The sequence below is a fragment of the Ursus maritimus genome, unplaced genomic scaffold (assembly GCF_017311325.1).
Source record: "Ursus maritimus isolate PB19 unplaced genomic scaffold, ASM1731132v1 scaffold_4, whole genome shotgun sequence".
In the NCBI taxonomy this organism is placed as follows: domain Eukaryota; kingdom Metazoa; phylum Chordata; class Mammalia; order Carnivora; family Ursidae; genus Ursus; species Ursus maritimus.
In genome coordinates, this window is record NW_024426552.1 from 6,051,344 (window position 1) to 6,066,639 (window position 15,296).

The 15,296-nt window shown below is 38.6% G+C and overlaps 1 protein-coding gene across 1 annotated transcript in view; it reads right to left on the reverse strand.

Annotated features, from left to right (window-relative positions):
* LOC103673171 (SH3 domain-binding glutamic acid-rich protein) overlaps nt 1–15,296 on the reverse strand; it is a gene marked incomplete at its 3' end in the record, with an annotated part of 61,267 nt that overhangs the window by 15,343 nt on the left and 30,628 nt on the right. The gene's annotated exons all lie outside the window — the stretch shown is intronic.

Below are 15,296 nucleotides of genomic sequence, written 5' to 3' on the forward strand. Positions count from 1 at the left end.
GTTAAACCATAGACACTCCCTAGTGCCATGCTCCTACGATAATCAATATTAAAATTTTGATATGTACCTAAATCTATCCTAATACATACATACAGGCTATTTTTTTTTTGGTTGGTTGCTATTTTTATTTTATTTTTGTGTTTTTTAAAACAGACATGGGAACAAGAGGCACAACTTGATTTTTTAGCCTAAGATATCATGGACATTTGTCCAAGTTAATTCAGATGGTTCTAACCTCATTTTTAAAAAATATCTGCTGAATATTAAATATATAATTCATTCAAATATTTCCCAGCTGATGGTTTTTCAGTGTTTATATGTTTATACTTCTATAAACACTATACTAAGCTGAATAAAATGATGGGTTTTTTTAAAATTAGATTTCTTTCCAAAAAAAGAAACTGTAGCAATGCATATCCATAGTAAAAAAAAGAACGTCCTCTTTTCCTTTATCCTCATGGCCAATGAAGATGATAGCTCTTTTTGATCTCTGCCAACACGTTGGGGAGAAAATGGAATTTTATTTTTGTTTTCTTTTTTTTTTATATGTTTATACTTCTATAAACACTATACTAAGCTGAATAAAATGATGGGTTTTTTTAAAATTAGATTTCTTTCCAAAAAAAGAAACTGTAGCAATGCATATCCATAGTAAAAAAAAGAACGTCCTCTTTTCCTTTATCCTCATGGCCAATGAAGATGATAGCTCTTTTTGATCTCTGCCAACACGTTGGGGAGAAAATGGAACATTTGAGTTGTCTTTTATTGTCAATTTTTAGAGGTTCTTTATATAATAGAAATACTAGCTTTTTGTCAGGTTACAACTTTTATTTTTGGTCTATAAATTTATAAACTTTGTGTTTTTCAGTTTTTAGCCTTTTATAAAAAAATAAATTTGTCTAATTTTTATCCTCTGAAATGCAGTGCTGTCGTTTTATATTAGTTTTGAACATCCAGAACCTTAATCCCTCTAGAATTTAATTTTGTATATAATATAAAGTAGGGCTCTGTTTTATCCAGATAAATAGCAAAGTATGTCTTCACTATTTATATGCCATCATTTCCCCATTTAATTAAGATATTTTTGTCATTTAAGTTTTATGTATATATTTGGATCTGTTAGTACACTATTGTATATTATGAATATATAGACACACCCATGAATATATTTATCAGTTTCCATGCCAACATACTGCTTTTATCAGTGTACCTTTGAACATGAATTGTAATATTCAGAAAGGCAAGTGACTACACAAAGTCTTTTTTTAAAATTTTCTTGGCTCTTCTCAGACATTTATTATTCCAATAAATTTTAAGGTCATTTTTCCTAGTGTCAAATTTTTTTTTAAAAGCTTTTGGTTAGGGGCGCCTGGGTGGCACAGCGGTTAAGCGTCTGCCTTCGGCTCAGGGCATGATCCCGGCGTTATGGGATCGAGCCCCACGTCAGGCTCCTCCGCTATGAGCCTGCTTCTTCCTCTCCCACTCCCCCTGCTTGTGTTCCCTCTCTCGCTGGCTGTCTCTATCTCTGTCAAATAAATAAATAAAATCTTAAAAAAAAAAAAAAAGCTTTTGGTTAAAATGACATTAAATAGGGGCACCTGGGTGGCACACTTGGTTGAGCATCTGACTCTTGGTTTTGGCTCAGGTCATGATCTCAGTGTCATGAGATCAGGCCCTGCATGGGGCTCCGTGCTCAGCATGGAGTCCACTTGAGATTCTCCCACCCTCTCCCTCTGCCCCCCCTGCTTGTGCTCCCTCTTTCTCTCTCAAATAAATAAATAAATCTTTAAAAAATAAAATAGCATTAAATATATTTATTAGTTTAGAAAATGTTCACTTCTTCTTAAGTCATCCTATCCAGACACATTGTAGACCTATTACTTTAGTATTTTTGTGTGTCCTTCAGAATAAAATTATGTTCTTCATAATATGAAGCCCCACATGCTTCTTAAAAAATTTATTCCTAAATATTTTATGGATTTTTATCACCATTGTGAATGAGACTTGATTTTTACATTCTAACATCCTATCCATTATTGTTGATATAAACAAAAGCTACTAATCTTCATGTTTTTCTTTTATCCAGAAACATCATAAACTCTTATTACTAACAGATTTTACTGGAGTTTCTTGAGATTTCTAGGTGTACAATTACATCATATACAAATAAAGATGATTTTTAAATTTCATATATATTACATAAACATGATGCATTTTATTTTCCTACATGACTATATTATCTACAGCTTCTAAAACAAAGTTTAATAATATCATGATGACAGGCTTGCCAATCAATCTTGCCTCTAATTGTAATAGAAATGATTCAACATGTCATGATTCATTGTGACCCTTACAGCTGCCTTTTGATAATTGGTTTTTTTTTTTAAAGATTTTATTTATTTATTTGACAGAGAGAGACAGCCAGTGAGAGAGGGAACACAAGCAGGGGGAGTGGGAGAGGAAGAAGCAGGCTCATAACGGAGGAGCCTGATGTGGGGCTCGATCCCACAACGCCAGGATCACGCCCTGAGCCAAAGGCAGACGCTTAACTGCTGTGCCACCCAGGAGCCCCTGATAATTGGTTTTTATCTTGTTTAATTAGCTTCCTTCTATTTATATTTTAACCAATTTTAGTTTTAACTAGGACTGTCTGAAGAACTGTATCAAACATCTTCTTGGTATTTATGGAAGCAATCATATGGGTTTACTCCATTAATCAGTTCATATAACTAATTCTGTTACTAGAATAAATTCTGCTTTGTATTATACAGTTTGCTAACATTTTATTCAGACTTTTCCCCTCTGCACTTACAATAGGAATTGATCTAGCAATTCAAAGTATTCTAAGTAATATATCAACTGGTCAGAGATTTTATCTATTTCATTTCTCTGTTAAAATTATATATAATCAAATTACATATGTATGTATTCAAATTACATTTATTCAAATCATACACATATATGTACATATGCATGTCCATATGCACAAAAACACATACTTTCTCCCTCATTTGTATTTAATTGATTTTGGATTTTCTTTTTATTGGTTCATACTGCCTACATTTTTATTTTGTTTTCCTGTTAATTATTTAAATTGAATATTTATTTTAGGGGCACCTGGGTGGCTCAGTCAGTTAAGCACCTGACTCTTCTTTTTTTTTTTTTAATGATTTTTTTATTATATTATGTTAGTCACCATACAGTACATCCCTGGTTTCCAATGTAAAGTTCGATGATTCATTAGTTGCGTATAACACCCAGTGCACCATGCAATACGTGCCCTCCTTACTACCCATCACCAGTCTATCCCATTCCCCCACCGCCCTCCCCTCTGAAGCCCTCAGTTTGTTTCTCAGAGTCCATAGTCTCTCATGCTTCATTCCCCCTTCTGATTACCCCCCTTTCTTTATCCCTTTCTTCCCCTACTGATCATTCTAGTTCTTATGTTCCATAGATGAGAGAAATCATATGATAGTTGTCTTTCTCTGCTTGACTTGTTTCACTTAGCATTATCTCCTCCAGTGCTGTCCATGTTGCAGCAAATGTTGAGAATTCGTTCTTTCTGATAGCTGAGTAATATTCCATTGTATATATGGACCACAACTTCTTAATCCAGTCATCTGTTGAAGGGCATCTCAGCTCCTTCCACGATTTAGCTATTGTGGACAATGCTGCTATGAACATTGGGGTGCATATGGCCCTTCTCTTCACTACGTCTGTATCTTTGGGGTAAACACCCAGTAAGGCACCTGACTCTTGATCTCAGCTCAGGTCTTGATTTCAGGGTTGTTGAGTTCAAGCCCCACATCAGGCTCCACACTGGGCATGGAGCCTACTTTAGATAGATAGATAGATAGATAGATAGATAGATAGATAATTTTACTAAGTTTTTACTTTTCTTTTTTAATTATAAGAGTATTTAAAGGTAACAATTTTACTCTGCATAGGGATTTGGCTATATATTGGGGTTTCGGTATGAAATAACCTCTCCTGTTTATTATTTGATGACTTGTCATATCAGGTGGGGTTTTTTTGAGAGAAAGAGAGAGAGAGTGGGGAGAGGCAGAGAGAGAGGGAGACAGAGAATCATAAGCAGACTCCATATCCAGCACAGAGTCCCACGCGGGGCTTAATCTCACAACCCCTAAGATAATGACCTGAGCTGAAATCAAGAGTCAGAACACTTAACTGACTGAGACACCCAGGTGCCCCTATAATATCAGTTTTATTTTCTTTTGGATACGGTATTATTTGAAAGGGTACATATTTATTTCTTCAGTTTCTACGATATTTTTCTTTCAGATTGTAATTCTGTATTTGGGATAAGAATGTAGTCTGTAAAATCATCCCCTTTTGAAATTTATGAAGGTTTTCTTTGTGACCAAGTATATGATAGCAATGAAAGTTGTTTTAATAAGTACAAGGGAAGAATACATTTTATTACTATCTACCTAATATATTGTTATTCGTGGGTATATGCATATGTATATCCTACACACATCTATTAAATTAAATTTCTAATTACATTTGTACCTGATAAATAATAAATACAATTATCTATTAAAAGCTATGTTTTTAACATGTTTTCCTTGTATTTCTAGGAGTTTTTCATTTACGTATTTGTGTATCTGACTACTATGTAGCATGACGCATATTCATGACTACTGAATTTTCTTCACAGATTTTTATTATTTTCCACTACATAATATCGTTTCCACCTAGTTAATGCTTTTGTCCTTGAATTCCCCTTTATCTGGTATCATTAATGTCACTTCAGCTTTCTTCTTGTTTGCATATGCCTGCTGTATACTCCTCTCTTAATTTCAATTTTTCTTTAAATGATTATTTTATTATGGTCTCATAAATAATGGCTCAATCTTTGTTAAAATCTAATTTCACCATCAACTTCAATTCCATTATAGCCAAGAAGTCTCCTTTTGAACCCAACCTTCCAACAGAGAATGACCATAAATTCTGAATTTAAAAAAGAAACAAACAGGCACCTGGCTTGCTCAGTTGCTAGAGCACGCAACTTTTGATCTAGGGTCGTGAGTTTAAGCCCCATGTTGGGTGTGGAACCTACTTTAAAAAACAAACCAACAAATAAGCAAGGAAACAAAAGAAAAAAAATAAAAGGAAAATGAGCCAAAGCTAGAAGATTTAAGAGGGACTTGACATTTGAAAGGGAAAAATTATTTGCACATCCATGTTCATAGCAGCATTATTAACAATAGCCAAGAGGTAGAAACAAACCAAATGTCCATGAATGAATGAATGAACAAAATGTTGTATATACATACAGTGGAATATTATTTAGCCTTAAAAAGAAAAGTTATCCTGTCTCATACCGCCACACAGATGAGCCTAGATTGCATTATGCTAATGAAATAAGCCACTCACAAAAAGACAAATGTTGTTTGATTCTACTTATATGAGACATCTAAAATAAAAATTTATGCAAACAGCAAGTAAAACGTTGGTCACCAGGGACTGGGGAGAGGAGGAAATTGGGAGTTGCATGAGTATAGAGTTTTAGTTTTGCAAAGTAAAGTTCTAGAGCTCTTCTGCACAGCAATATGAATATACTTAACATTACTGAACCATACCCTTAAAAACGGCTAAGATGGCTTTAAACAAAGAAAGAAGACAATGGCAATGATTGAGTTACTGTTTTCCAGGCTTAAGTCTAAGAATAAGCAAATCTCATGGGGGAGATAAAACCACAACAGAAAACTCAGGGGGTTTTGCTTGAAGAATCAGAAAAAAGAACTTGTGGCAACAACAGCTACCAGGAAATGAGGACAGAATCCTGGACAGGAGAGAGGGAGCCCCAATTTCTGCTTATAAATTCTGCCAAAATCTCCAGTTGAGCCCCCAACCACGCATGCATGGGACTGGTTCAGCTAAAGAACAGATAACTCAGCTGAGATTTGAGCTGTTACTAAAAACACAGATTTGCAGTTTGAGTCCGACAAAGTAATGTTTACTGAAACAAAAAAGAGTCAATATTTTTCAGAAGAATGTAACAAAATACAGTCTGCACAAAACAACATTCACTATGTCTAAGACAAAACCCAAAATACTTGACATATAAAGAACAAGGAAAATATGACCTATTCTCAAGAGAAAAAACAATAAATGGAAACAATCTCTGAAAGGACCCAGATGTTAGAACTAGCAGACAAGGATTTCAAAGCAATTGTTATACCCATGCTCAAAGAAGTAAAGGAAAACATGCTTGCAATGATGAAATCACTGGAAATTGTTCATCAGCAGAGAAATAAATACTATAAAAATTGAACAAATGGAACATTCTAGAACTGAAAAAAGATAGTATTGAAGTAAAAAACTCACTAGACTGGATGCAGAATGAAGAATGAAGATGACAGAAGAAAAAACACATGAACGTAAAGATAGATCAACAGAAATCATCTAGGGGGCGCCTGGGTGACTCGGTTGGTTGAGTGTCTGACTTTTTTTTTTTAATGTTTTTTTATTATATTATGTTAGTCACCATACAGTACATCCCTGGTTTTTGATGTAAAGTTCGATGATTCATTAGTTGCATATAACACCCAGTGCACCATGCAATATGTGTCCTCCTTACTACCCATCACCAGTCTATCCCATTCCCCCACCCCCCTCCCCTCTGAAGCCCTCAGTTTGTTTCTCAGAGTCCATAGTCTCTCATGCTTCATTCCCCCTTCTGATTACCCCCCTTTCTTTATCCCTTTCTTCCCCTACCGATCTTCCTAGTTCTTATGTTCCATAGATGAGAGAAATCATATGATAATTGTCTTTCTCTGCTTGACTTATTTCACTTAGCATTATCTCCTCCAGTGCCGTCCATGTTGCAGCAAATGTTGAGAACTCGTTCTTTCTGATAGCTGAGTAATATTCCATTGTATATATGGACCACAACTTCTTAATCCAGTCCTCTGTTGAAGGGCATCTCGGCTCCTTCCACGATTTAGCTATTGTGGACAATGCTGCTATGATTGGGGTGCTGTATGTTCTCTTCACTACGTCTGTATCTTTGGGTAAATACCCAGTAGTGCAATGGCTGGGTCATAGGGTAGCTCAATTTTTAACTTTTAAGGACCTCCAACTGTTTCAAGTGGCTGTACCAACTTGCATTCCCACCAACAATGTAGGAGGGATCCCCTTTCTCCACATCCTCTCCAACAATTGTTGTTTCTTGCCTTGTCTATTTTTGCCATTCTAACTGGCATAAGGTGGTATCTCAGTGTGGTTTTGATTTGAATTTCCTTGATGGCTAATGATTTTGAACATTTTTTCATGTGTCTGTTAGCCATTTGTATGTCTTCATTGGAAAAGTGTCTGTTCATATCTTCTGCCCATTTTTTGATTTGTTTATTTGTTTCTCGTGTATTGAGTTTGAGAAGTTCTTTGTAGATCTTGGATACCAGTCCTTTATCTGTAGTGTCATTTGCAAATATCTTCTCCCATTCCGTGGGCTGCCTCTTAGTTTTTCTGACTGTTTCCTTGGATGTGCAGAAACTTTTAATCTTGATGAAGTCCCATAAATTCATTTTATCTTTTGTTTCTCTTGCCTTTGGGGATGTGTCATGAAAAAGGTTGCTTTGGCCGATGTCGTAGAGGTTGCTGCCTATGTTCTCCTCTAGGATTTTGATGGATTCCTGTCTCACATCGAGGTCTTTCATCCATTTGGAGTTTATCTTTGTGTATGGTGTGAGAGAGTGGTCAAGTTTCATTCTTTCGCATGTAGCTGTCCAATTTTCCCAGCACCATTTATTGAAGAGACTGTACTTTTCCCACCGGATGTTTTTTCCTGCTTTATCAAATATTAGTTGCCCAAAGAGCCGAGGGTCCATTTCTGGGTTCTCTATTCTGTTCCATTGGTCTATGTGTCTGTTTTTGTGCCAGTACCATGCTGTCTTTGTGATCACAGCTTTGTAGTACAGCTCGAAATCCAGCATTGTGATGCCCCCAGCTTTGCTTTTCCTTTTCAACAGTTCCTTGGCGATTTGGGGCCTTTTCTGGTTCCATACAAATTTAAGGACTATTTGTTCCCGTTCTTTGAAAAATGTCATCGGTATTTTGATCGGGATAGCATTGAAAGTGTAGATTGCTCTGGGTAGCATGGACATTTTAACTATGTTAATTCTTCTGATCCATGAGCATGGAATATTTTTCCATCTTTTTCTGTCTTCCTCAATGTCTTTCAAGAGTGATTTATAGTTTCTAGAATATAGATCCTTTATGTCCCTGGTTAAGTTAATTCCAAGGTAACGTAGGGTTTTTGGTGTTATTGTAAATGGAATGGATTCCCTAATTTCTCTTTCTTCGGTCTCATTGTTCGTGTATAGGAATGCAACTGATTTCTGAGCATTGATTTTATATCCCGCCACATTACTGAATTGCTCTATAACTTCTAATAGTTTGGGAGTGGATTCTTTTGGGTTTTCCGTATAGAGTATCATGTCATCTGCGAAGAGAGACAGTTTGACTTCTTCTTTGCCGATTTGGATACTTTTTATCCCTTTTTGTTGTCTGATTGCTGTTGCAAGGACTTCTAGTACTATGCTGAATAATAGCAGCGAGAGTGGGCATCCTTTTCGTGTTACTGATCTTAAGGGAAAGGCTTTCAGCTTTTCCCCATTGAGAATGATATTTGTTGTAGGTTTTCATAGATGGTTTTTATGAGATTGAGGAATGTACCCTCTATCCCTACACTCTGAAGGGTTTTAATCAGGAAAGGATGCTGTATTTTGTCAAATGCTTTTTCGGCATCGATTGAGAGGATCATATGGTTCCTGAGTCTTTTCTTGTTGATATGATGTATCACGCTGATTGATTTGCGAATATTGAACCACGCTTGCATCCCAGGTATGAATCCCACTTGATCGTGATGGATAATCCTTTTAATGTACTGTTGGATTCTATTAGCAAGTATCTTGTTGAGGATTTTGGCATCCATATTCATTAGGGAAATCGGTCTGTAATTCTCCTTTTTGATGGGGTCTTTGCCTGGTTTGGGGATCAAGGTAATATTGGCCTCATAGAATGAGTTTGGTAGCTTTCCTTCTGTTTCTATTTTTTGAAATAGCTTTAGGAGAATAGGTATTATTTCTTCTTTGAAGGTTTGGTAGAATTCCCCAGGAAAACCGTCCGGGCCTGGAGTTTTGTTATTTGGAAGGTTGTTTATCACTGACTCAATTTCTTCATAATTAATTGGCCTGTTTAAGAAATCAATTTCTTCCGGTTTCAATCTTGGTAGTTTATAGGTTTCCAGGAAGGATTCCATCTCTTCCAGATTGCTTAGTTTATTGGCATATAGCTGTTGATAAAAATTTCTAATAATCCTTCCAATTTCAATGGTGTTCGTTGTGACCTCTCCTTTTTCATTCATAATTTTAATAATCTGGGTCCTTCTTCTTTTCTTTTGGATAAGTGTGGCCAGTGGTCTCTCAATTTTATTGATTCTCTCAAAGAACCAGCTTCTAGTCCTGTTGATCTGCTCTACTGTACTTCTGGTTTCTGCTTGATTGATTTCAGCTCTAATTTTGGTCAACTGCTTCCTCGTGCGTGGATTAGGCCTGTCCCTCTGTTGCTGTTCCAGCTTCTTGAGGTGAGAATATAAAAACTGCATTTTAGATTTTTCTATTCTTTTGAGTGACGCTTGGATGGCTATGTATTTCCCCCTTAAGATTGCCTTTGCAGTATCCCATAGGTTTTGGACCACTGTGTTTTCATTCTCGTTGGTCTCCATAAATTGTTTAAATTGATTTTTGATTTCCTGGTTTATTGAATCATTCCTGAGCAGGATGGTTCTTAGTCTCCAAGTGTTTGAGTTTCTTCCAAATTTTTCCTTGTGGTTGAGTTCCAATTTCAGAGCGTTGTGGTCTGAGAATATGCAGGGAATAATTTCAGTCCTTTGGTATCAGTTGAGACCTGTTTTGTGTCCCAGAACATGGTCTATTCTTTAGAATGTTCCATGGGCATTAGAATAGAATGAGTATTCTTTGGTTCTGGGGTGCAGTGTTCTATATATACCTATGAGGTCCGACTCAGCGAGTATGGCATTCAAAGCCCTGTTTCTTTGTCGATTTTCTGCATGAGTGCTCTATTTCTGATAGTGGAGTGCTGAGGTCCCCTACTATTAACGTATTTTTATCTATATGTCTCTTTATTCTGGTTAAGAGTTGGCTTGTGTATCTTGCTGCTCCCCTGTTGGGGGCATATATATTTATAATTGTCATATCCACTTGTTGAATACTTCCTTTAAGAATAATATAGTGCCCTTCTGCATCTCTAACTATAGTCTGTAGTTTAAAATCCAATTTATCTGATATGAGAATTGCTACCCCAGCTTTCTTTTGAGGTCCATTTGCGAGAAAGATGGTACGCCATCCCCTTACTCTCAGTCTGAATGCATCTTTGGGTTCGAAATGAGTCTCTTGTAGACAGCAAATGGATGGGTCATTTCTTTTTATCCAATCTGCAACCCTGTGGCGTTAAAGCAAGAATTTAAACCATTAATGTTAAGGCTGAGTACTGAGAGATATGCTTTTAATTCTGCCATGTTGTCAGTAAAGTCTTTGTTTGTATTGGCTGTGACTTTCTGTTCTGTATCACTCTTGGGGCCTTTTTACTTTTATAGAACCCCCCGTAATATCTCCTGTAGGGCTGGTTTCGTGGTTACGAAATTGGCTAGTGACTGTCGATTCTGAAATGTCTTTATTTCTCCATCAATTCTGAATGACAGCCTTGCTGGATAAAGGATCCTTGGCTGCATGTTTTTCTCTGAAAGAGCTTTAAAAATGCTCCCCCAACCCTTTCTCTCATTCCAGGTCTGTGTAGACAGGTCTGACGTAATTCTGATGCCTTTGCCTTGGTACGTGAGAAATTTCTTTGCCCTGGCCGCTTTCAATACTGTATCCTTGCATCTAATATTTGCGAAATGCACTATGACGTGACGTGGCATAGGTTTGTCATGGTTGAGCTTGGGAGGGGTCCTCTCTGCCTCTTGGACACGAATGTTTGTTTCCCTTGCTAGATTAGGGAAGTTTTCAGCTACAATTTGTTCAAATATCTCTTCTAGACCTCTGTTTTTCTCCACCCCCTCGGGGATGCCGATGATTCTAACATTGGATCGTTTCATTGAGTCAGTAATCTCCCGTAACCTACATTCGTGGGCGTGGATTTTTTTAAGACCATCTTCTATTTTCATTTTTTCCTCTATTAACCCATCCTCCAATTCACTAACCCGTTCCTCTGCTTCTGCGACCCTGGCCGTCAGAGCCTCTAGTTTTGCCTGCATTTGGCTCATAGAATTTTTAATTTCTGTCAGATTCGCTCTCATTTCTGTCCTTAGGGATTCTATATTCTCAGTAACCTTTTCGTTAATAGTTTTTTCAATTCTACTCATCATTTTGACCATCGTTACTCTGAATTCCATTTCTGATAATTTGGTTACATCCATATCCATTATTTCTGTGGCAGAGGCCACAGACTCACTGTCTTTTCTTTGCTGGGGGGGGCTTCTCCTTCTTGTCATTCTGATGAAGAGAGGTTGCGGGGTTTCCAGAGCCCAAATTATTGACTGGGTCCCAGGCCGTGCCCCTTGTTTTATAGGGATCTTAGGGATGTGGGCTTCTTCTTTAAAGATTTTATTTATTTATTTATGTGGCAGCCAACCAGCGAGAGAGGGAACAGAAGCAGGGGAGTGGGAGAGGAAGAAGCAGGCTCCCAGCGGAGGAGCCCGATGAGGGACTCCTTTCCGGAACGCCGGGATCACGCCCTAAGCCGGAGACAGGCGCTCAATGACTGCGCCACCCAGGCGCCCGGGTTGTGGGCTTCTTGATTTTTCAGCCTGCCTTCTGGGGGAGGGGCCTGCCGCGCTGATACTCAGGCAACCCTGTTTGGGTAGAGTCTCCGTGTCCCCTTCGAGGGGGGATGGGGAAGGGCACACTGTGAGCTGGTATTTCCAGGCTTTTGTTCTCTGGCGGCTTTCCCTGGCAGTTTGCTGTGCCTCTTCTGAGAGTCAGAGCAGCAGTAGCCAAATCTCAGCCTCTGTCTCAGAACAGAGGGATCGCGGACCATTCTCCACTGATGTTCTGGCCACTTTAACTCTGTTTCTGTTGGTATTGCTCAACCCTGCAGCGTCCCGGGATGTGCGCCCCACACCCGGCATCCCAGCCCTCACTTCCAGGGCCGGCACGTCCCTGTCCTTTGTGTTTCTAACACCGTCAGCCGCCAGCCGCCCCCGCGCGCTCCCGGAGCTCCCGGTGTCAGTCTGGTTCCAGTGAGCGCACCGGAGCTCCGTTTCAGTGTGGTCGCGCGTTCCCGGCTCACGGTCTCAGTCTGCTCTCTTGAGGGTGCCAGTCCGCGAGTCCGCCCAATCCCCCATGCAGGTGGCTACCGCTTCCCGGCGCCCAAACACGGTGGCTCCCTCCCCCTTCCATTTATCTTCCGATATCTGTGCACGGTTTCACGGCTCCCCGCTTCGTACCTCAATACTCAGCACTGGAGATGTTCATTTGTAGAGATCCAGATGTATCTTCCTATGTCTCATGCTGATTCCGTGGATGTAGGATCGAGTGTCTGACTCTTGGTTTCAGCTTAGCTCATAATCTCAGGGTCTTGAAATCAAGCCCCACGTTGACCTCTATGCTGAGTGTGGAGCCTGCTTAAGATTTTCTCTCCCTCTCCCTCTGCACCTCCCTGCTTGCTTGCTCTCTCTCTCTCTCAAATAAATAAATAAATAATAGAAATTATCTAATTTGAAGATCAGACAGAAACAAGATTTTTTTTAGTGAAAAAAGCCTCAGGGAAGTATGAAATAATAACAAAAGGTTTCACACATATGTAATTGGAGTTCCAGAAGGAGATATGAAAGCAAATGAAGCAGAAATGATATTTGGAAATATCATGGGCTGAAATTTTCCTAAATTTGGTGAAAGACATATTTTTACAGATTCCAGAATCTCAGCAAACCGCAGTAAAGATAAATACAAAGAAAATCATGCTTAGGCACATCATAGTCAAATGGCTGAACACCAAAGCGAAAGAGAACGTCTTCAAAGTGTCCTGAGAAAAATGACATACTGTACACAGGGAACAAGGATTCAAAAAATCCTCCTGTCTCATCAGAAGTATACAGACAAGACAACATCAAAAAAGCACACTTAGAGTGTTCAAAGAAAAAATAATAACTGTCAACTAAGAATTCTATGCTCAACGAAAACATTCTTCAAGAATGAAAGCCAAGACAGTTTCAGATAAAAGAACACTGTCGGCAAACATGCACTACAGAACAATGTGCAAGGCCAAAGTAAGTTCTTTGGGCCAAAGAGAAATGGTACCAGATGGAAATTTGGTTCTTCAGAAAGGATAAAAAGCATCAAAAAATTTTTTAAATGGGTAAACAGAAAAGATTTTTCCTCTTGCTTTCTTTAAAATACATAAGACTGCTTAATGCAAAAATTAGGATGTTATAGAGTTGATATACACACACATGTCATACGTACGCTAAGACAGCATAAAGGATGAGTCTGCTAAATGCACACACCTGACTACAGTGTTTCCACGTGTTATACAGTGTTACAATACTAACCTCTAACTAGGGGCGCCCAGCTGGCTCAATCGGTAGAGCACGTGAATCGGGAGAGCTTGACCTCGGGGTTGTGAATTTGAGCCCCACACCAGGTGTTTAGATTACTTTAAAAAAAATATTCAGCACAGGGCACCCAGGTTGCTCAGTCAGTTAAGTGTCTGCCTTTCAGCTCATGTCATGATCCCAGGGTCCTGGGATCGAGTCCCACATCGAGTCCCCTGCTTCTCCCTCTGCCCCTCCCCCCGCTCGTTCCCTCTCTTGCTCTCTCTCTCAAATAAATAAAATCTTTAAAAAAATATTCAATACAATACTAACTCTAACTAAACTTTGAAATACTAAGAACATACACTATAACCACTAGAGCAACCACTATAAAATAGTTCAAAGATGTGAGGCTAAAAATCCAGTAGATAAATCAAAAGGGAATCCTAAAATACATTCAACCTAAAAGAAAGCAAAATAGCAGCGAACAAAGGAATAAAAGGAAGGAGACAAAGAAAAAAACAAATAAAATAATAATAATAATAAATCTAAACAAAACCAATTCAATGATTACTTAAAAGTTAATGGACTAAATGGTACAATTGACCACAGGGATTGTCAGAATGAATTAAAATGCACAGGAGCCAATTCTACGCTGTCTGCAAAGACACAGCATAAAAATAAAAGCACAGGTAGGTTGAAAGTAAACAGACGGTAAAAGATATACAACGCGATGGTAAGAAGTCTGGAGTGGGTTTGTTAATATCATGATGGAAAGATAGAAAGACAAAGAGTATTACCAGAGACTAAAAAGGTGACACTGAGAGGTGCCTGGGTAGCTCAGCCTAGTCAGTTAAGTGTCAGACTCTTGATTTCAGTTCAGGTTGTGACCTCAGGGTGGTGAGATCGAGCCCCACATCAGGCTCTGTGCTGGGCATGGTGCCTGCTTCAGATTCTCTCTCTCCCTCTCCCTCCACCCCTCCCCCACCTCCACTCATGCTTGCGTGCACTCTCTCTCTCTCTTTCTCTCTAAAAAAGAGATATCTGATAATGATAAAAATGTTAATCCATTCGGAAGTCCTAACCCTCATCAGTACGAATGTGCCCAACCACAGATTTTTAAACTACACAAAGCATAAACTGGCAGGATTCGAGGGAGGAGGAGACAACTCACAATCATAGTTGGAGATCTGAACACCCCTATCTCATCAGCTGTGGAACAACTATGCAAGAATCCAAATGACTGTCTTTTTTCTTCTGTTTTCCTTCTTTTGGGGGGGGCTGGTTGGGCAGCCAGGAACTTTCACAGCCTTTTCAAATTTATTAGAACAACTGATGTAGTTAGTTCAATCCCTTCTGCTGTATTAATTCATTATTCATTATTCATCTGTGTTCTCCCACGCTATTCCTTTCCTTATTTGGCTGGCTCATGTCTCTCCATTCTGTCTTCCTCAGCTCTGCCCTCTACCTTGTTCATCTAAATGTTCTGAAATGGTTTATTTCACTGCTGCTTATTTCCTACTCATAAAACATAAAGTTCTCTATTAATATATCACAATTATATAATACATAAGATCCCCATCAAAATGGCTTACCTGCCTTCCTCCAATTAAAACAAGACCTTCAGAACACCTGTATTTCCTGTTCTCCATATTCCCCATCCATATGGATATCCTCACTTAAGTCCTTTTTCACATATGCCCTTCCACAACTC